This window comes from Notamacropus eugenii, chromosome 1 (assembly GCF_028372415.1).
Source record: "Notamacropus eugenii isolate mMacEug1 chromosome 1, mMacEug1.pri_v2, whole genome shotgun sequence".
NCBI lineage: Eukaryota > Metazoa > Chordata > Mammalia > Diprotodontia > Macropodidae > Notamacropus > Notamacropus eugenii.
The window spans coordinates 640,481,802-640,504,174 of NC_092872.1; the positions used below are offsets into that span (position 1 = coordinate 640,481,802).

A 22,373-nucleotide genomic window follows, 5' to 3' on the forward strand; every position below is an offset into this window, starting at 1 on the left:
CCAGAGAAGGTAATCTTGGGAAAAGGTCTTGAATCTATGCCCTTGGTTGAAGGAACTGGGTATGTTCAGCCTAGAAAAGAAAAGATAATTTGGGAGGACAAATAGGTGTTGTGGCAGGATATGAGAGCAATCTTCAAGCATTGAGGGATGGAGATGTGAAAGAGAGATTAAATTTAGAACCAGGAACAATGGGTAAAAATTGGAAATTTAAGCTAGATTACCAGGGAAACTAACCAATCAGAATTCTGGAGGCAAGAGGTTATTTGGACAGAAGGTCTTTCAGCAGAGACTGGGTGTTCATTTGATGGGTATGTTGTAGTAGGTATAGTGTTGGACTTTCTGGTATAGTGGTGGACTGGATTGACATGAAGGTCCCTTTCAATTCCAAAATTCTTTATGTGATTTTGCCTTTATCTCTATTAAATATCGTCATGTTAGACTCTGCTGAATGTTCTAGACCAGAGGTTCTTAAGTTACTTTTTTTGCATCGCAGACCTCTTTGGTGGTCTGGTGAAGACTTTGGACCATTTTCTAAGCATGTTTTTAAATGCATAAAATAAAGTACATAGAATTCCAAAGGAAACCAATTATACTGAAATAGTTATCAGAATATTTTACAAATCAGTTCATGGGCCCCAGGTTAAAAACTCCAGTTCTAGATTGAAAAGATCTTTTTTGGCTCCTCAATTCATACCTACTACTTTAGTTATTCCTCCTAGCTAAAAATAAAAATGAAATACTGTTTATTTCATATACTGATAAGAGAAAGTTAAAACTATTAGAGTTCTTCATCCCTTAGGTTTGATCCTATCTTTATCCAGCATTTAAAAATTGGCTGTCTCCTCTGAGATAGATACTGGAGCTTGAATAAACCTGAATCTTTGGGTCCTTCAACACAATGAGGGGTTGGGGATAGGACTGGAAGGGAACCTGTCCCTGCTTCTCATATTTATGTCCCCATATTATAGAAAAATGTAGTCAACAACAACAAAAAAATTGCTAAATACCTATTACATGCAAAGCCCCGTGCTAGGTTCTGGAGATATAAAGATTTGTTGAATTTTTTAAAAATATGATTCCTTCACTTAATGAACTTACATTTAACTGAGTGAGAGTTGGTGTACATAGGCAAGCATAATACAAGGTAGGGTGAGATGGGGACATAGAAGAAAGATTTAGACAAAAAGTTGTTCACCAATTAAAAATATATTTTATTGGTACAGTCTTCATCTTATAATCATTTCAGAGGGGAAAATAAAACCCTCTACTTCCTCTAGACTGAACAATCACTTGTGACAATTAATCAAAAACATAGGCTAAAGTGACCTTATCTAACATGTATACAATATTCTGTCCTAGCATACATTGATGATATCTGACATGTATAGAATATTCTGCCCATACATTCCATATCATGAGTAAGAAAGCATATTTTATTATCTGTTTTCCAGGATTTTCATTAGTTTTTCAGCTGCTCAGAACTCAGCTTCATTTTAATGATCTTTTCATTTATCTTGTTGTGGTGTTGTGCATATTTTCCTTTTGGTTTTGCTTATTTCTGTTTTGAACTTTTATGGATAGCTTTAATTTTTATGTCACCTTTCTTTCTAATTATATCTCTTTCCCCTCCTCTATTCAGTAAGCTATCCCTTGTAATAAAGAATAAAAAGAGGAGGAAAAAGCAATTCAGCAAAATTAAACCACATATCAACTAAATATGATAGCGTATGTTCCATACCCATGAACTCCCCCAACCCCTGCCATTTCTACAGAGAAGAAAAGGAGGTATACTTTCTTATCTTACTTGGGGAACAAGTTGAATTATTTTAATTGCACAAGATTCAGATGTCTTATTTTATTTCATTTTTGTTTGCGCTGCTATAGTAATTGTGTATGTTTTCTCCTGGTTCTGTTTCTTTCACTGGGTCAATTTATACAAATCTCATTTCTCTGAATTCTTCATATTCATCATCTCTTACCACACAATAACATTCCCTTACATCCATATACTATAGTTTTTTGGGCTATTCCCCAGCTGATGGGAATCTTTAATATTTTGAAGAGGGAGAAAATACTTTTATTTGGCATATCAGAAGCTTGATGGAAGAATATTTCTGAAAGGCAGAGAAAAGGAGAGAATGTAATCTATATGGAGAACAGTCTATGGACATGTATCATGCATCAAGGTGAGAGGATGCATACTGAATTTGGGGAATAGTTATTAATCCAACAGCCGGAAATAGTGTCTGTGAAAGAGAGTAATATGAAATAAGCTTGAAAAAGTAGTTTGGAGTTAAATTGTGGAGGTCCCTAATGTCAGGCTAAGTAAGCATTTTGTATTTTATCCAAGAAGGAATAGGGAGGCCTTAAAGGCTTTTGAGCAAGGAAGTAACATATTCAGACTTCTGCCTTAGGAAGATTATTTTGGCAATTGTGTAAAAGATGAATTAGAGCAAGGAGTACTTAACCTGGCACTCTCCACTTGCCCTCTACCCCATCCATAGAAAGGCCCATAGAAAGATTTCAGGGTTTCCATGACATTGGAATAGGGAAAAATACATCTTAACTTTTGCTACCTTCTCATTGAAATTTAGCTTTTCCTTCAATTATGAATGTAGGCAACAAACATTATTCTGAAAAAGGGTTCCACAGGTTTAGTCTGCCCAAAAGGACCAAAACACAAAAAAAGGTTAGGAAGAAGGGAGAGAATGAAAACAGGGCAATCCGTTAGGAAGTTACTACAACAGTTCAAGGAAGGTGGTAGCAGCATGAGTAGAGAGAAAGGAACATTTGTGAGAGATGTTATGGGATATGTGAACCAATTAAATATAAAGGAAAGTCAAGATAGTTAATGTTTTGAATCTTGATGCCTGGGAAGACAGTTAAAAAAAGAAATAAAGAAGTTAGGGACAGTTTGGGGAGAAGATGAGTTAAGTTTTGAGAATATTCTATAAGATAATAGCTGGAGTTCAGGAGGGAGATCAGGTTTGGATCTATAGTTTGAAGTTAGACGAAGAGAGAGATCAAAGAAAGAAAAAAAAGGACCTATTATGTATAAAAATATTTATAGAAGCTTTTTTTGTAGAGGCAAAGAATTGGAAATGGAGGAAATGCCCATCAATTGGGGGATGGTTGAGCAAGTTGTAGCATATGATTGTGCTGGAGTACTATTGTGCTATGAGAAATGACCAGGGGGTGGTTTCAGAAAAACATGGCAAGACCTATGTGAACTGATATAAAGTGAAATGAGAAGACCTGGAAAGAGTTCATTGTGTATAGTAATAGCAATGTTGTAATGATAATCAAATGTGAAAGACTTGGTATCAATAAAATGATCAGTAAATGATTCAAAACAATTCTAAAGGACTCATGATGAAAAAAATGCTATCCACCTCCAAAGAGAGAAATGGGGAACTCTTAATGCAAATTGAATTATAATTTTCTCATTTTACTTTTCTTACTTTTTTTAAGTGTGGTTAATATGGAAATATGTTTTGCATAATTTTACATGTATAATTGATATCATATTGCTTGCCTTCTCAGTGTTTAGGGAAAGGGGTGAGAGGGAGAGAAATCAAAATTCAAAATTTAAAAAGAAAAGAATGTTAAAAATGAGTAAATAATATTTTTTTAAAATAAAGTTTTTGTATCTTTTAAAAAAGTAAAAAGAGGTACGTTAAAATCTCAACTCTATCACTTGCTACCTTACAATAGACAAGTAATTTACTCTCTCTGGGTCTCAGTTTCCTCATCTGTAAAAAAAGAAAAAGATGACCTCTCTAGTCTACTTTCAGCTCCAGAGCTATGATTTTAAGATCTATGATCCTATGATTAAATATAAATATTGCTACTAAAAGCACATCACCAATGACAAATTACATGCAAAAAGTAGCTTGGAAAAATAAAAAAAAAAGATGTGCAACTGGAAGAGAAGGTGGGCTGATCACACTTCATGAGAGGAAAGGCAAACAGACAGGCAGATTGTTAGCTGCAGTGGTACTCGTACAATATGCTTAGAGGAAGGGCCCTAGAATATTGAGTGGACCTCCAATGAAGGTTTTATGTGAAAACACAAGAGATTCTCTGGCTGAGAAGGTATGGCTAGACTATCATTTGTATACTTGCAGGGTGTACCAATGGAGATTAAATCACAAATCCAGTGAAATGTTTAAGAAGGATATTTTAGATATGGAAATTGATATATAGACCACTACTCTGGTGCCTTATTTTGGCGAGGAAATGGCCTTACATTCTCAAAGGTTTTGACATTGGAGCCCAAAGCCTGGCAGGTACTACACAAATCATAAGGCTTAGACTACACATCTGATGACAGATTTTTAAGTTTGTTGTCCAAGGATCAACTAAAGGACAAAGAAGCCTTTTACCAAATTGGCTACAGGGTAGTGAATTTTATGATCACAGCAACTGAAAGACCAGTTACTGATCAGTAGAAAGGTCTGCAATGGTGGCAGGAAGAAACCAAATGAATGAAATCACTCATACTTGGAATATTAAAGTACATATATTACAGATACATGATATTTTCCTACTGTCAAATGATATATTCCTGTCCACCCGACTGAAATGGGGAACTTGGACAAATTTTGAAAGATCACATATGTTTTATATGACATTGCTATGTGAGGACATGGTTCTGTAAAAGCTAGAAATAAGTTCTGCTGATGAATTTCAAAGTCCCTTCCCCAGAAGGTTTCTTTTTTCTCTCCCACTGTTACCTTTCTCAGCCTAACCCTGAGGAATCCTGGAAGGTCCTTTTGGATCTCTAGGTCAAATATGAAATATTAACTGGACCCAATGAACAACAATCTTTTCAGCTCTGCAAGCAAGGCTAAGAGCAAATTGATCTGGGAAGAATCATAAGTCTGGAAGACAGAATGTGGTAGTGGTGCAACAGGGGATGGAGATGGGATTTTGAAAATTAGATGAGAGAATTTGGGAAGAACTGATTCTAGAAATTTAAAATATCAAAACCATCATACTTCATTCTCCATTCTTCCTCCCTTAGCCTCAATACTCAAGTAATCTCAAATTGCAGCAAAGGTAAATTGCCTAGATAAGATGGGACTTGAATGATTTGGAAGCTTTCTTGTTGAACTGGAGGTTGGGGTTTGGGAACTATCCATTACTTTTGGCTTATCTTTAATTTGTCAGTCAAATGTAAAAGGAAGACAGGTATTAGAGGTTGTTAGTTCTCATTATTAGCAACTTAAAAGGGTGGATAAATTGAACATATTCATTTTATCTTTTGTAAAGGACTTTATTTCTTGCTTCTTTATTGCCCTCAAAATGCACTACTTGCCACTAACAAAGATTAATCAACTTTAATATTTGTTGGTTCAATGAAGGACTTATTAGATTTCTAAAAGGAAGGCAACACAATCAGCAACTTCAAATGTGCTATTCAATCAACATTAGCTCCTTTATTGCACTTAATATGTGATATTAATTTTCACTATAATATATAGTAATATAGAGAGGCACTACAGCATAGACATTAGAATGCTGGGTAGGAAAATTTAAGTTGAAATTGTGCCTCTGACATTTATTTGCTAAGTGAATTAGATAAGATAAAATTATTATAAAATTAGTACATGACACTACTATTGATATTCTCAATGTATGGATATGGAGCATATGGCTCAGGGGAAAATAATTTTTTGATTTAACTTTGAATAATTTTCCTGAAATATATTCATTTCCTTAAATACTGCTCTTCCATTTGTAGTAAGGAATGAGATAAATATTTTTCATGAATCAGTATTAGCTCTTCTTTATTTCATAGGATTATGGAATCTCCAAAAGTAGAAAAAACAAAATTAACATTTCTTTTGTTTGGAAAAGGGCTTTCTTTCTCTCAAATGCTAATTATCACTGGCCTCTTTCTATGATGACATTCAAAAACAGGAAACTGGATCTGAAACTCTACCTACTTTAGTCAGGAGAAAGACTGATGGATTCAAAGTTAGGACTTGGGCTGAGATCCCTGTTCTGTCATTTATAATTCCCTGTGTTTTTTAGACAGTTAGATACTATCTGCAAATGAGAGAGATTAAGATGAGATGACCTCTAAGGTCCCTTCCACCTCTGAATCTATGTTCCTATGATTTATAGTCAGCCATCTGCATGTATGCTACAAAGAATACCCATCATAATAAATAATTGTCATACTGATCCTTAAAACTATACAGTATCTGGTTCTCATCCATCATTTCATAACATAGTATCTTCCATAACTGACAGGTTTTAGGACAAAACATACAAATATTCTTATGAAGAGGCACCAGGGAGTAGTGGAAAATTAGTTACTGGGCTGAGTTCAGTGTTCTTTTTCTAGCAGTGCCAGCTCCACAACTGTGAGATCTTAGGCAAGTCACTTAATTGACAAGACTCAGTTTCCTTATTTGTAAAATGAGACAGTTGTACTAGGTCATCTCTAATGTAACAATCCTCAAACTTTTTGGTCTCTAGTACATTATTAAAATTACTGAGAATTCCCCAAAGAGCTTTTGTTTGTATGGGCTCTACCTACCAATATTTACTATTAGCTTGAAAGTTCCATGAGGGCAGGAAGTGTCTTTTACCTTTGTTTGTATCCCTGGCACCTAGCACAGCACCTGGCACATAGGAGACACTTGATACATGTTTATTAGTTGTTTATTGATTGATTGACATTGGATATTAAACTATCTTAGTATTATCATAAAAACAGTTTTAGCTTTGTAGACCCACTTGAAAGGGTCTCAAGGAACCCCAGGAATCCCCAGACTACACTTTGAGAACCACTTCTTTAATGTATCTTCTAGCTTTAGCTTTCTATTATCCTTTTTAGTAAAAAGAGAAATTTCTCTAATTATTCATCATTTTTCATTTTTTATATTACCCACCTAACAAGATAGGAAACCAGAAAAATTGATAAAATAATACTCTAAACTTTTACATTCCCATTAAGTTATGAAAGTACTCCAAAGTGTTCATTAGTTAATTAAACCTCACAGATGGGAAAATGGTGACACAAAGATTTTATTGTGACTTGCCCATGGAAAACACAAGTGAGTTTTAGAAATGAAAATACAGTCTAAGAGTTCTGATTACTAGCATCCCATTCTTCATATCAAGCTGTGCAATAAAATTCCTAAATTAGCTGTTTAAATCAGTGGTTCTCAAACTTTCCATAAAAAAGTGGTAGAATCCCCCCATAATGGTAAAACTCTACAGTTTAAACAAAACTTTAGCAGAGCTTTTGTGGTGAAATTCTCCAAAATTAGCAAACATTAAGGTTCATTTAAAAAAAAAAAACTAGTGTTGTTTCAGGATTCCTTACAGCACAGTTTGAGAGATGATGGTTTAGATAAGAACATAGTTTTAATGGCAACAATAATATATATAAATATATATTTACTTACATGTATTACACACATAAATATTACAGTATTTACAAATATAAATAAATATAAACATTTTTATACTGTTTTTCCATTTTTAAACACAATAACTCTCTAAGGTGGGCAAGCATTATTCTCCTTATCTTACCGATAAGGAGACTTACTCAGAGAGAGTAAGTAACTTGCTTTTGGTTACACAGCTAGTCAGTGGCAGAGCCATGACAAACTAACAACATTTACGGAGGATCAACAATAGCATAGAAAACATCATGATTTCTTTTCTGTTCAAATCTTATTTTTAAAATGGTAAAAGTTGCTTTACTAACTTGCTTTTGACATTTTGGAAAGATATTTAAAATGTCAGATTACACATTTGGGGCTAAAAATCTTTTGAGTGAAAACCCAAGTCTTCAATTTGCGTGCCATTCACAGGTTTAAAATAGGAACATGGTCCATGTTGACTATTTGTGGCCTTCAAGAATATTAAGAAGAAATAATCGCATTTGGACAAAGAATGCAGTGGTATGGGACATATCTGCAAGATGATGACACATTGGCCACATAACTACCATCTCACAAATGCAGAGCACTTTTACATACACAGCTCTTTGGCTTTTTCTAACCATCCTGTCATGTAGGCAGGGCAGCTGTTTAGGGTCGTTTGAAGGATGAGAAAAGGGAGGTTTGGAGAATTGGAATGGTTTGCCCAGGGTCACTTAGCTATTAAGCAGCACAGCTGGGACTTTATCAAGTCTTATCACTTTAAGGCTTTTATGGTACAGTGGAAACAATGATGGGTTTAGAGGCCTGAAATGGACAGGTAGGATTCAAATACTGTCTGTGACAGGAGCACCGTGACTATAAGCAAATCCTCCAACCTCTCTGAACCTCAATTCACTCTTCTATAAAGTGGAGATATTAATAATCTGTAGTACTTCCTTCACATAGTTGTTGTGAGGATTAGATGAAATAAAGCATGTGAAAGTGCTTTGTGAACCTGAAAATATTTTAGAAATGTCACTTACTGTTTGCAGGATACTAGTAGGTTTGGTATTTTCAAATCCCTGGGACTTTTCCAGATGCTTCTCTTTTTTTTTCTTCACGGTTTAGGGGCAGCTTTGGTAACACTAGAACATTAAGAAGGGTAAAGGTACAGAAGGGGAGCATGCCACCTTCTCTTTCACCTTTTTCTTTAAAAATTGGAGTAGACTTAGTTAAATCAGGTTAACAAGCATTAACGAAGCTCCTGCTACACAGGCTCAAATGAGATGATATTTGTAAAGAGGTCAGCACAATGCCTAGCACATAGTAGGAACTAAGTAAGTGCTTCCTCTCTTCCCTATGTGCCAGTTACAATGCTAAGAACTGGGGATATTTTAAAAAGGGCAAAATATTCCCAAATTCTTGATCTCGAGGAATGTACAATGAAAGAAAATAATATGCAAACTACTAGGTAGGAACAAGATACATAGAGATGTGTGTGTATATATACACGTGTGTATATACATATATAAAAACTTATATAAACATGTGTGTATAGTTGTTCAGTAGAGTCCGACTCTTTACGACTCCATTTGGGGTTTTCTCAGCAAAGCTACCGGAGTGGTTTGCCATTTCCTCCTCCAACTCATTTTACAGATGAGGAAACTGAGGCAAACAGGGTTAAGTGACCTGCCCAGGGCCACACAGCTAGTCTCTGAGGCCAAATATATATACAACATGTATGTATATGTATATACACACACATATACATATTATAACATTTACATATACATACATACTTGCAGACTGATATTTTGGAAGTGAATAAATGACAAACCTGGCAGTCGGCTCCTGCACACCCCTTGACAAACTTTGATTTTGGCAGCAGACTAAGTCTGCACCAATCTAAGTGAACAGTTTGCCTTTCCTATCTACTGGAGATAATGAACAGAGGGGAGCCAATGGACTCGAGGGGGATCAGGGAAGGCAAACCATGCCCTTAGATTTGGTGAAGACTTAATTGGTGCCAAAATCAAAGCTTGTCAAGGGGTGCGCAGGAGCCGACTGCCAGGTTTGTCATTTTATTCAGTCTCAAAGCACCGATCACCACGTATTTATTAAAGTACTCAGTAGGTGCCAGCCCTGTGCTAAACTCTGCAAATACCAAGTCAAACGAAGTCCCTGCCCTCTCGGAGCTCACGTCCCAGGTGCGGGGATAACCCGCACACCTCTAGACTCCGCACAAAGTAGCTTAAGAAAGCTCTTAGAAGAGTGTTAACTCATGGAGAGACTGCACGACCCCGACGCTCACGGGGACGGTATCTTAGGTCTACCTTGCCCTCACGGTGGGTGCAGAGGGGGCTCAGCACTAATCCTGGCTGCGTGGCTGTGCTCCGGGAAGTTTTACACCTATTGCCGACGGCCAGTCTGGAGCGGAGAAACCCAGGGTTTGAGACGGAGGGGGCGGGAAAGAGTGGGACAAGACAGCCCGGGCTCGCGCGGGGAGATCCAAGGGCAGGAGCCCTCCAGGGCTCCGCGACATTGTTCGGGGGGGAACAAGCGGAGCGGTGAGGAGCCCTCGGCCTCCCCAGGAAAAACAAATACAACGAAAACAAAGGCAAAAACAAGAGGGGCCTTGTCTCCGTCCGCGACACTCTAGAACGTCCTTTCTCTGCCGGTGTGTCTGTGGCCATGGAAACGGGAGGGGACGGCCCTAGCCCGGGCAAGCATGCGCAGTAGCACAAAGTGGAGCGGGTTGTGTGAGGTGAAGCTCCCCCGCAGGTTCCCCCTCCTTCCGCTTGAGAACTACAACTCCCAAGAGGCCTCTGGGCTGCGGCGAGGTTCCTTTTCTCCTCCTCCCTCTCCCCTCCTCCTCCTCCCCCCTCCCATTCTCCTCCCTCCTTCCCCCGCGTGTCTCCTCCCCTCTCTTTCGCTGTGTGTCACTGACCCAGAGGCAGGGTGAGGCGGAGGGGGGACCGTGGGGGGCGCCGCCGCTGCTGCGCTGCTCGGTTCGCGGTGCGTGCGTTCTCTTCCCCCGCCGGGATCGCCCCCACACCAGGGGGCTCCGGAGCCTCCCCGTTTCTGCTTCTCTGCCTCCCGTCTCTCTCGGCCGCTCCAGTTCCGGGGCCAACTTCTCGTCGGTCGGCGCTCGCCGGGCTCGAGAGAAGCCCGCGGCGGCGGCTGGAAGGACTCCGCAGCTTCCGTCGAGGCTCTCGCTTCCCCGCCGCCGCCACCCCCCACCCCAGCCCGAGCAGCGCCCGAGCTCCTCTCTCTCCGCGCCGGTGGAGGGGCTGCGAGGGATCCCGGTCACCCACGGAGATCGCCCGGTGAGGATCGCCACTGTCGGGAGGCTGCGAGCGCTCCTCCTCTCGGGGGAGGACGGCGCTGTATACTGGGGGGAGGCTAGGGAAAGGTTTGGTTTGGAGGAGGAGGAGGTGGGAGAGGAGCACTCCAACTTCCCCCCGACTCTCGCTGCGTTTTCCTGGGTTCGTCTCCGCCCCCACCCCCCAAATCTGCGGCCCCCCAGAACGAAGGAGCCCCGGAGAACGCACAGTTCCCTTCTCCTCTCCATCCTGAGCCCTGGGAAGAAAGAGGAAGTGCCTTTGTCCCGGAGCTGCCCGGCCCGGACCCGTGTCCCCCCGCCCCCAGCCCGACCCCGCGCGGACCCCGGCCGGGAGGGGGGAGGGGGCTAGCCTCGGCCGGCTCTCCCCGCCCCCTCCCCTCGGCTCCCCTGGCTCGGGGCCTTGTGTTGTGCTGCGGGAGAAGCTGGCCCGAGTGGGCAAAGAGGGGGAACAAAGGGGAGAGGGAGGGCTGGGGGAGCGGAGGGGCCGCGCGGGGCTTTCTTTTGTGGTGATCGGACAAGTTCGTTCTCTCTTTCTTTCCTGCCTTCCCCTTACGTAACGCCGACTCCCAACTTAGTAATTTTTTTATTATTGTTGCGATCCTTGTCATTATCTCAGCGTGTCTCTCGGGCCTCCTTTCATCTCTGGGTCTCCGGGCACTTTACAAATACTCATTCATCAAGGCTCCCAGCCCGCCCGCGGGGGGTCCGCGGACCCGGTCCGTAGGTGGGTAGACTGAGGCTCCGGAGCAGCCCTGGAATGGATGAGCGGCGGGGACTTGCGCTGGTGTCTGCAGAGATCCCGGAGGACTTGCTGGGGAGCTGGGAGTTCGGTTCTCCGGAGGGCCCTGGGTGAGGGTAAAGAGACGGACTTCACCGTAGGTCGGCTGAAGGCTGTCAGCCCTGGGGGCTGGCTCGTTAAAGCCGTCCTACCGCTTATGGAGCCCCGGCTGTTAATAATACACCTGAGAGGGTCTCTTCCCTAATGCCCTTTCTTGGCTGAGGCTTGGGCCACTGTGGTGAACCCTATACTTGTTTCTGGTGGGCAGCCTAATTTTTTTTTTAAAGATTTCTGTAGAAAACTTGAGTTAGATCTTTAAACAGATTTTAATACCTCCTCAAACTCCAATGCACTTTTTTAAGCCACTCAACAGTAGTATGTTTGTAAATATTATAGAAGGCCTATTTTAAGTAAGGCGCTGGACTCCTTGTGGAATACTTAAAGGTCAGCTAACCTGGTCTTGTTCACGGTCTGTTGACTTTTTCCTACTTTGTCATTTGGTTTCATAGCCGTTGAACATGTGTTTCAAAAAGTGGCCAAAAAACATTGTGCGAACTTCCAACTTTTTGTTCTTGCTGTTGTGTTCCAGTTTGTAATGCTCCTTTTTTATTTCTCAGATAAGACGTCTTGTTTTCTTAAGATGGCTTGATGTATATTTGCAGAACGTTACGTTCCATTGTACAAATAGTTTTTCTTGTTTTTTTCATAGTTTGTATTCATCTGCACAGCTTGATCTTGTCCGGTGTCTTAAGCTGGTCTGTGAATGCTTATGACTGTTTTTAGTAGCCTGTTCATGAGTTCATTTTTATTTTGGTGGTTGAGCCAGTTGAAAGTTACCAGAAATGCCTTTACATTTAATGCGTTATCTCCGTGGCTTGTTTCCTGTGTCTGTGAATAGTTGCCGGCATCCCAATGACAGGTGTAAAGAAGTGCTTCAGTGTTATTTGTATCGGTGCCTCTCTAATTGTAGGGTGCTGCTGTAAATTGTGTTCCACCTTTTGCCTCTCAGACCAAACTTATACATTGACTGATTGTGTCTAAAAGTAAAAGGGAGTCATTAGGAGCTGTACAAAGAAAAGATGATCAAAATAACAAACTCCATCCCTTTCCCTGCTCTAGTTAGATCTTGGACTAAAAACAAACAAAGTAGGACTTTGGGTGTAGGAAGAAAGTAGCATTTGTGAAATCTCATGCTGAAGTAATTATAAATGTGTCTTCTAAGAAATTCATCCCTTTTTTAAAGAATAAAGTGTGCCACTCGGATATATGTAAGAGCAGTGGAATTAATGTAAAATGGGATATTGTCTTGATGCCATTGATTTTAACTTGAAAAATGGGATAGAAGTGTATTGTCCCAATAGAGACATATTTATTTTGGGTCCCTCCCCTTCCTCAACATCATCAGCTAAGTGGTCATATGGTTGGTTGATATTTACATAGCTCTGTGGCAGATTAACAAATGAGATTTATCATGGACCCTTTGTACTTTAAAGAAGCTACTTGAACTTTCTCTTTACTCAGTCACTGGAATCCAAAGTCAGGAGACGGCATTGACAGGGAACCTATCTTTGCACATTCCCCAGCTTCTGTCCTTTAACCTCTGGATTCATACCTACACTGACAAAAGGGTCTACAAAGGAATAAGAGGGAAATACATATGGAAGAACTGGGTCAGATACTGTTAAATACTACCAAAGCTGTTTTGTGAGTATATTTCAACTTCCATTCAGCTTTTCAGAACTATGTGTATGCTGAATGCATACTGTCATTTGAAGAATATTCTTGATTGTTAGATAGTTTAAGTGATGAGCACTTGTGTTTTGTGAAGAATCATTGTTTTCAAGCAGACGTTAAGTTTTGATAGCTGGTAAAATAGACAAAGCCTGAAGGTTGGGTTCTTAACCTATTCACGCAGATAACTATTGAAGCATAGCCCAGATACCTACATATACGTGTGTGTTTTTCTTGTCATAATATTGTGGTGTGGTTTCTTTTTTTTTTTTTTAAGAGAGAGTTCTGGACTTTAGCCTTAGAGTCAGAAGACTTCAATTCAAGTCCTGTCTGAGAATTTTTTTTATAAGCTTTGTGAAACTAGATGTCATTTAACCTCATCAAAAACAATTTTATTACTTGTAAAATGGGAATACCTCACAGAGTTGTTGGGAGGAAAGCACTTGTAAACTTTCAAGCACTTCTAAATTTGAGCTATCATTAAGAATTATTTTCTTTTACATTTTTGTTATAAAATTTTCAACGAATCATTTTAGAATATGAAAGAACATGATAGGATTTTGTTGAACTCTTGAGAAGTTATTCTCAAAGTGGCAGTTAATTAATATTTTTTTTATTTGGGGAAAGGAATAGCAAAAAAAGTTTTGAGGCCAGTCTGAGGAAAGGAGAAAGGGAAAACAGTATTGTTTCTGATAGACAATTATGATTTTTTAATTCTCAAAATAATAAGTAAAGATTTCCTTAAATTGTTTGTTTTTAACAAAATGTCTTTTTTTAAACCTTCCAACTATTTGTAATTGAACAAGCATTCTTAATTAAGAACCGCAGAGTAATTTCTGTGGAACACTTTGGTACAAGCCATGTTTGTTGAGATTGCATGCTTTTGTTTAGTGTTTTATACTTTGCTGCTGCAGAGCTAGCAAAAAAAAAATTCAAGTCATCTATAATTATATTACACATTAAAACTAAATAGAAATAATAATTTCTAGAATTGGAACTTGTGGTGTTTTGTTTTTTCCAAATTTGAACTCTGAAGTAAAATATTTCCTAAACTGATTTTATATTAGGCCTCTAGAAAAAATAAGGGTCATTGATGCCAGTGTGTTTTCAGGACCTGTTACTAACTTTTTTGTAGTTATTTTAGGCAGGACACATCACTTCTCTGAATATTATATATTGCACGTGATCTTATGCAATAGCATGCCTAAATGCTATTTACCTGACACAGTAGCGTAGTAAATAAAAGCCTTCAGATACATGCGTTGTTTGAATAAATTTGCTGTTAGGTTTAATAAAACTTAAGAGTCTGAAAGACCTGGGTGCACATCCAACCTCTCATATTTACCAGCTGTTTGGCAAGTTACTTCAACCTCAGTTTCTTTATCTGTAAAAGCAGGATAGTGATGCGTTTATAACTACCTACCTCACAGGTCTTTGAGGCTCAAATGAGATAATGTATGTGAACCACTTTGCAAACTTAGAAGCTCTATATGAATGTCAGCTGTTGGCATTTCTTCAGAGTGTGAGAGTTTGCAAGGTTTCTCTACAATGAAACTATTGATTGTTGTTAATACCAAGTTATCTATAACCTTTGAACATTTGATTGAAACCTCTCATTTAACATAGTTCCCTGCAGAAATAAGCTAAGAAGAAAGAGGACAGTAATATAGGGTAACATTAATAGAAATGAATTGAAAGAATATGGTTTTTTCTAGGTGCCATGATACTTTGCCTGCTCTCATCAATACTGGGGACAAGCTTAATAAAAGAGCTGTGTTTATATCATATTAACTTCCGTAGTAGTCCTACGTCACAATAAATCATTTTTAGAAGGAAAACTGATGTTGATGACCATAACTGAGGGGAAACTGTGACATCCATCGGCATCATCCAGCTAAGCTAAACACTTGAAATATGATTTGTTTAAAAAATATATAAAAAACACAAGCAGCCTCAATGAAAGATAATTGACTTCCTTTTTTCAATGCATTTGTAGCCAGTTTTTCTTTTGTAATCTGCCTCCTAAGAGAAGTTGCTGATTCAAAAAATGTCAGTTCCCCAGTTTCCCTACATCAATCAGTTCCTCAGTTTCGCATTATCCACTTCAGCTTTTTGTTGTTGTTTACTTGCTTATGGCTTTTCTCCCTGAACTAGGTTATAGAATGCTTAGCTAATACTGACTACATATAGTTGTTATAATGCTGTGGTTAGATCACAGCTAAATTTTAATGACTAAAGATGGCAAGTTTTTGTTAGCAGAAGGTATGCTACTTATAAAGATTTTTTTTAGAACAAACAAAATGTACAAATGAACATTGCCCTTGAGAGACTATAAGCTGCTCCCAAAAATGTTTCTGTTACTAAAAATGTGTTTAGGGATTCGCTTTTAAAATTGCCTTTAGAGCCAGCTTGGAAACCACAGGAAAAAAACTGGTCACATTGCTCCTTAGTGTTTTTAACTAAAGTTGGTATAGCAAAATCACCTATTTCATCAGAAATGAGTCTGGAAAAACCCTTTGCTGTTTTCAGAAATCAAATTCAGTGTCAAAGAATGAAGACCTCCACAAGCTTAAAAGGTCTTTGCAGAAGCGAAGTTCCAAAACTATTTCAAGGGGAGGCAGCATTGTCGGAATAAAGATGCAGCCTTCCAGAGTGATTGTCTTGAAGATTACAACATTCTTTTGGATATATGACAATAATATGATTCTTAAAAATTATATTATTCTGTCTATAAAAATTGGAGTGTACAAAACAAAGACACTCCAGGTAGATTTGTTATGTCATGAGTTTAGAGCCTGAGGAAATGGAGCTTTCTCAAATTCATTTAACATTTTTCTTCTAAGTAGGTCTTTTACAGTATTATTTCAAATCTTGTGTTGATATAGATATTTCCATTTTATAGAAGGGAAAACTAAGGCTCTGTGACTTAGGTCTATCATAGTGATAGAAATGAAAGGTTGGTTTCAGGTCTTTTATACTATATCCATACCTCATTTCCAGATTTTTTAGTTAATTTGATAAACTTTATTTCTTGGAAAGAAAATTTGTTTATTTAGTATTAGATCAATTGGGCCTATTCCAGAAGTTTGAAAGCAGTATGCCAGCACATACATGCTCTGCTGCGTTTTATGCTTTTGTATTTTGCAGAGAAACTGGTTCACTCATAGAATTTCCAATTTTTATTACTCAGGTCCCCATATGTTTTAAAAATATCTTTTTTCTACCCTAAAAAAATTGAATTTATCAGTTATGCCATGTTACTTTGCCATTATTCAAGAAAGCCATCCTTTCTTTTTTATGTATGTATGTATGTAAATATACATGTGTGAATAAAAAGTAATTTACCAAACAATATACCTGATTTAAAAGGAAGTTAATAGGATTTAGAATAGTTTGTGAAAACCACCCTAACATCCTACAACAGTACTTCATTTTAGTGGGAAATGACCCTGGAATTTAAAAGACAAAGACCAGGGAAATGGAAGTGCTTGTAGGTTCTACCAGGCTGAAAACCTTTCAGGTACCAAGCTAATAATGGTGGACTTTGTGTTTGTTGTTGGGAGACCAGCACAGTGGAATTTGGAGAAGCACATTACCAAACATCGGCACCAAGTAGACATTTTATTTTATTTTATTGGTAACAGCAACTTTGTAATAAAATCTAAACAAAATAGAATGAAGAATCTGATTATAATGAGAAATCAGTAAAATCTTTCCAATGCAGCTTCTATCTTAATCTTTTTCAATAATAGTAAGATTTTGCTTATAGTTAGACGTAATGCTTAGAGTTCAGTTTACTTGCTGCCTCATCTTACCTACTAGCTGTGAAACCCTAGGCAAGTCGGTTAACCTCCCTCAGCCTCAGTTTCTTCATCTGTAAAATGATGATAATAGGATCTACCTCAAAGGATTATTGTGAGGATCAAAAGAGATAATATCTATAAAATGCTTTGCAAACTTTAAGCCCTATATGAATGTTATTTAATTTATGAGCGATAGATGGAATTACTTAACATCCTTTGAATAGCCCAGTTAGCATGGAACATGGGACTTGTGTTCAATTCCTGGCTTTCCTGTTAGCTCTGAGAGACTAAACAATCAAGATAACTTGTATGCTTTATTCATCTATAAAATAAAGAGTAGTACTTGTTCACAATGAAGTCCTGTAGGCAGTGATGGCGACAATACTATGTGGTGGCTCATTTTTAGAAAAGACTTGGTGTCCCATAAGATAGCAGGCTTCCAGACAGATCTCTTGTTAATACCTTGGATTTCCTGAAGTTATGTACCTAAATACTATCTTTACTACATTTGCTGAGGAAAGGAGATGATGCTTTGCAAATAATAATAATGATGATAAAGACACTATATACTTTGTGTACTTAAGTATGTTGATCATCATAAAGCCCATTTGAGTACCCTCAGTTTTTAGCTGATTAAAAGTCTAGCCTCAATTGTTAGAGCTCTCTGGAATTTAATGTTAGATTCCGGGGGATTCTCTACACTCTGTCCCTTAAGCGCAGTGTATAATTTCATACCCTTTCCTCCTCTAGGTCACTTCTTGTAGTTTGTATTCTCTTCCTGTTGTCACCTTAACTATTACCTTTCTGCTGTGTGCCAGCTGCCACTTCTCTTGTGTTTAGTGGATGTAGAGGCAGAGTCTTTCTCTTTATGCTGCACTCTGATTCTGTAAAGTAACAGTAGAGATTTAGAGTTCTCCCTTACTGGAGAGATTTTAAAATCATTAATCTTCAGTGTAATAATTATCTATAACACCAGAATACCTCCCCCTCCTTTCTTCTCTTTCCTTCTTACCTCCTGCTGTTCCTTTTATCTTTTTCTGCTCTTTTGGGGTCAGAAATTTTTGAAAGAATTGTGCCCTCTATCAGCTGGGTAACTGGCAGGCATGTATTTGGGATATATAATTCATTTTTTAATTTAGTGACTTGAGAAATAGTCTGTATATAGAAGGTAGCTGATGGTGCTCTAATCTTGCTTCTCAGTGGACCTATACCTAAATAAACTACCTAAGACAAAACTACATTTGAATTAGCTGCCTGACTGAATTTCAGAGCTGGCTGTCATTTTTCTGTTTGTCACCTTTCATGCATAATGGTAGACCATCTTAAGTGGTAATCTGACCATGGAAAAGGCTGCATGTTAAGTATTTATCTGTTTGATGTTTAGGGGCTAGAGGATAAAAATATCTATATTATAGTGAAGTTTAACAGATGTTCCTAACCTTGCCTACTATGGGAGTGAATTATGAAATGATTAACATTGATACTTTGCCAGCCAGTGGGTGCTCAGTCTAGTACTTTTATGCCAGTTGATTCAAATTTAATTGTCTCTCGAAAAGATCACCTTGATTACGTTCATTAACACTACATTGGGTGAAGAGAAACAATTGGAGGTGCTTTGTTTGTTCTTGAAAACCTAAGTGCTATATTTCTGGCTTTTGGCAGACAATATTCCTAAGTACTTTGTGTTCCTCTGGGTTTATGCCAGATTAAATGTACTGTGTGTACTGGAAACACCAAAAGCACACTTTAATTTTAGACTACAGCTAACAATATCGATTTTTCTTCGAATTGTTGCTTCCTACTGATCCTTTTAATTTACTATCAAAAGAAGACTGGCCTCTGTGTTAACAAAACTAACTCACCAGAATTTGGTGTGAGAAAACTTATTGAATTTGTAGTTTTTGTCATGTAATTCCTTAGCTCTGAGTTAGAAGCCATAGCCTTAGATATTGGACTATCCTCTTGTCTGAAACCTTTTTTACTTAATAGTGCATTATTCTCATTTTCATTAAAGAGAGGGTGCATCAATTCCCAAGCTAATGCTTATCTTCTTTGTCACCTGACCAAAGGCAACTTTGAAGAATTTTGAGGCCAGCTCACCCAATTGATCAATATAAACCAGTTCTGTGACCTTAACGATCTCAGAAGTGTTTTGGCTCATAATTGATTCTTTTTCAGGAATGCAGAAGTTACAGGTTTTACGAAAATGCTTATTTAGTTTTATCTCTATTTTAGAAATAGTGTATCTGAATTAATTTGTATCTATTTCAGTTGTTTGAGGGCTGATTTTAAAGACAAGAATTTGTCACTAAAGAATTTATAAAATTATTTGCACAAAAAGCATTTGCTAGGTTTCAGAAGTGAGTAGGCTGTTAGTGATTCAGTTTGCCCCCTCTGATTTCCCACCCACTTCATAAATTGAAATCGCCTCCTTTTTAACATCTAGTAGCCCTGAGTCATAGCCTCCACATCTTGGCAGAACTTCTAAAGAAGGATTGTCAAATGGAAAAGCTCACATTGAAGTGAAATTTTCAGAAAACAAGCTGAATCATAGATGATTGATCATAGTGATACAAATTAGAGGTTATGGACTTACCTAGTATCTTTGAAAATTCTTGCAGGTATATTTTTACTATAGGGCTTATAAATGCTGAGAAGTTTCATGTTAGCTCATTTTTTATAGTTTCTTTAAGTGAAGTTTACTTTAGAGTTCCTTATTAAGTTCATCATATACAATTGCATAGAGAAAATTGTTCCTCTCTCTTGACATCCTCACTTTCTCTTACTATTGAGTCCACAGTTTTGGAAATCCCATTCAGGAAAGGAAGCAAGCATTTATTAAGGGCCTACTATGTGCCAGGCACTGTTAAGTGCTTTGCAAATATTAGGTCATTTGATCCTCACAAACAGCCTATTATTGTCTCCATTTCACAGCTGGGGAAAACTGAAGCAGAGGTTAAATGCTTTGCCCAAGTGTCTAAGATGGAATTTGAACTCAGGTCTTCCTGACTCCAAATCCAGTTATCTATTCACTATGCCACTTAGTACATCTGTTTTTATCTTGGAATAAGATGTTAAGATAACCAAGATTTATATTTCATGTGATAGCATCACAGATAAACAGTAGTAGAAGAAGTTCATATGAACCCTTAATTCATAATTGAATGAAAATGTACACCAGTGATGCCACTTTGTTGATAGAAGCTGAAAATATAATACATGATCCTAGATCTAATCCTAGATTAATATTCACTTTTCTGGGGACATTTTTTTTCCCAGAAAAGCATGTAATTAGAGAGAACCTCAACATCAATAATGAGTAGCATTGTAAGGTTTCACAGAGTGCTTTAAATATGTTGTATCATTTGATCCTCATAATAGCCTTTTGAAGTAGGTAGGTATTTGAAAAGTAGTTACTATTTCAATATGAAGTAGTTATTACTACCTCCCCCCCCCCTTTTTTTTTTTAACAGATGAGGAAATTTAAACCCAGAGAGATGTAATGCTTTGCCCATGGTTGTCACACAGTCAGTATCCAGCAGGATCTTGAACCTAGAGATTGCCTTACTCCAGTGTTCTTTGTATGCCATTACCAAAAAGTAAAAAATAAAAATTCTTAAGTGGAAGGGTATAATAATTTCTTTCTTAGTAAGTGAAAACAGGATATAAACTTACTTGTTGGAATAGGCTTTGGCAATCCAAAATAATGAATCTTTGTTGTATTAGAAAAAGTGTGAGGTTCTGCACAATAATATTTGATTATAGAAAGATAGTGTTTAGGTCTTGGAGTTAGAAAAGACCTAAAGTCGTGTCTTTGCTGTGGATTATGTGACTTCAGGCAAGTCTGCTTCAGTTTCCTCAACTGTGCAAGGTAAATAAGAACCAACCAACTACTTCCTACAGAGCAAGCAGGCTAGCTAAAGCAGAAAGGCAGCTGAGAGAGAGAGATAGGCAGGAATACCAAGCAAGTCATACCATCATCACTGTCTCAGCTACCATCTCATCTCAAACACTGATGGAGATAACCCAGGCTCCATAGCCATCACTGAGAGGACCAACCCCTCTGAGAAAGGCTCCTCTCCCTCCTCCTCTGCTGACACCAGTGCTGATCAACCAGGAGTGGCAGGATCACCTCAGACCAGTTCTGTTTTCAGCCCGCCGCTGACTCCTCTCCTCCTCCTGGGAAGCCTGGGAAGCAGGCCTTCTGGAAATGCAAACTGGCGGAAACTTCTGTGGGTACTGCACTCTTCCTCAAGGGTCATGGCTACTGAAGATTTGGAAAATAAAGTCTTTACCACCAAAGTCCTTGACATGTGAAATGGTTCAACATCAGAAATAGGATTTTATCAGTGGGAATGACATTAAAGAATACGCTTCCCCATCTATTTGCTGCTGTACTTTAACAACCCAGGGAGCTTTCCAAATGACTTGGAAGCTGAAATCTCTCGTATGTATTGTCCTTCTTATAACATGAGCTTCTTGACAGCAGACTTTTGTTTTTCTGTATCCCCAACACTTAGTGTAGTGCTTTTTTGTTCGCTTAATTACTTATACTACTTACCTCATCACATTGCTGTGAAGGAAGTGTGTTCTTAAAGTGATGTGTGAATATAAAATATTAACTAATAATAATTGTCTTCGCTGGCTTTCATCCTTTTAAATTTTAGTGCAAGCTCTTTAAAGCCCCAAATGTTCTAAGACAAAAATCTTAGTTTAGTGAAACACAAAACAAGAGTTAAAAAAATCTGTTTCCGAAAGTCCCCAGATACTATTTTGTTTCCCATACTTGCAACTAACTTTGGTCTGTAGTTAACAGTATGCATAATATAGTCAGAATAAGTTTTTCTTGTTTAGGCTTCCTTTCCTTTCTAGTGGGGGAAAGTTACTGACCAGAGAGGGTGTATCTCAGATTAGTACAACCAAATAGGAAGTATGGAGAAAGTAGAAAAAATTGTAAGATCCATAACATAGTATGCCTGTCATGTGTAGTGACCGTTTCTTATTTATTAATCTATACAATGGCATGGATATACAGTTTTAATAAAGTCTAAAGGAATATGAATATTCTCTTTCAATTGTGAAAAATCCTTTTTCATGGCTATTAACTGAAGTATCTTATTTTGGATTTGGTAGAGTAGTAACTACTCATGTAAATCTAGATAAAATTGTAAAATGCAGCAAAAATGGTGAGTTTCATGACTGCCAAGTCTTTATGGTAGGTGGTTTTATTTGGGGAGGTTGTGAGGGTTTTTTTTTTGACAAATAATAAAGTATACTTAATCCTTGATGTAACATGTTTTCTATAGCAAGAATGACTTCCTTAGATTTCATGG

The 22,373-nt window shown here is 38.1% G+C and overlaps 1 protein-coding gene and 1 long non-coding RNA gene across 3 annotated transcripts in view; one reads left to right on the plus strand and one right to left on the minus strand.

The window, feature by feature from the left end:
- Window positions 1-8,428: 8,428 nt before the first annotated feature.
- LOC140520942 (uncharacterized) lies at window positions 8,429-9,793 on the minus strand. Its single transcript, XR_011972721.1, has 2 exons — window positions 9,719-9,793; window positions 8,429-8,530 (listed from the first exon to the last, which is right to left on the minus strand). It is a non-coding gene; the product is annotated as an uncharacterized lncRNA (long non-coding RNA).
- A 783-nt stretch (window positions 9,794-10,576) lies between these two features.
- PELI1 (pellino E3 ubiquitin protein ligase 1) overlaps window positions 10,577-22,373 on the plus strand; it is a 66,705-nt gene continuing 54,908 nt past the window's right edge. Inside the window, exon 1 of one of the 2 annotated variants that reach the window (XM_072635414.1) lies at window positions 10,577-10,711. The gene's annotated coding sequence lies outside the window, so the exon portion shown is untranslated. Of the gene's footprint in view, window positions 10,712-13,052; window positions 13,211-22,373 lie in introns of those variants that run through there. The other variant, XM_072635415.1, reaches the window with a different exon arrangement.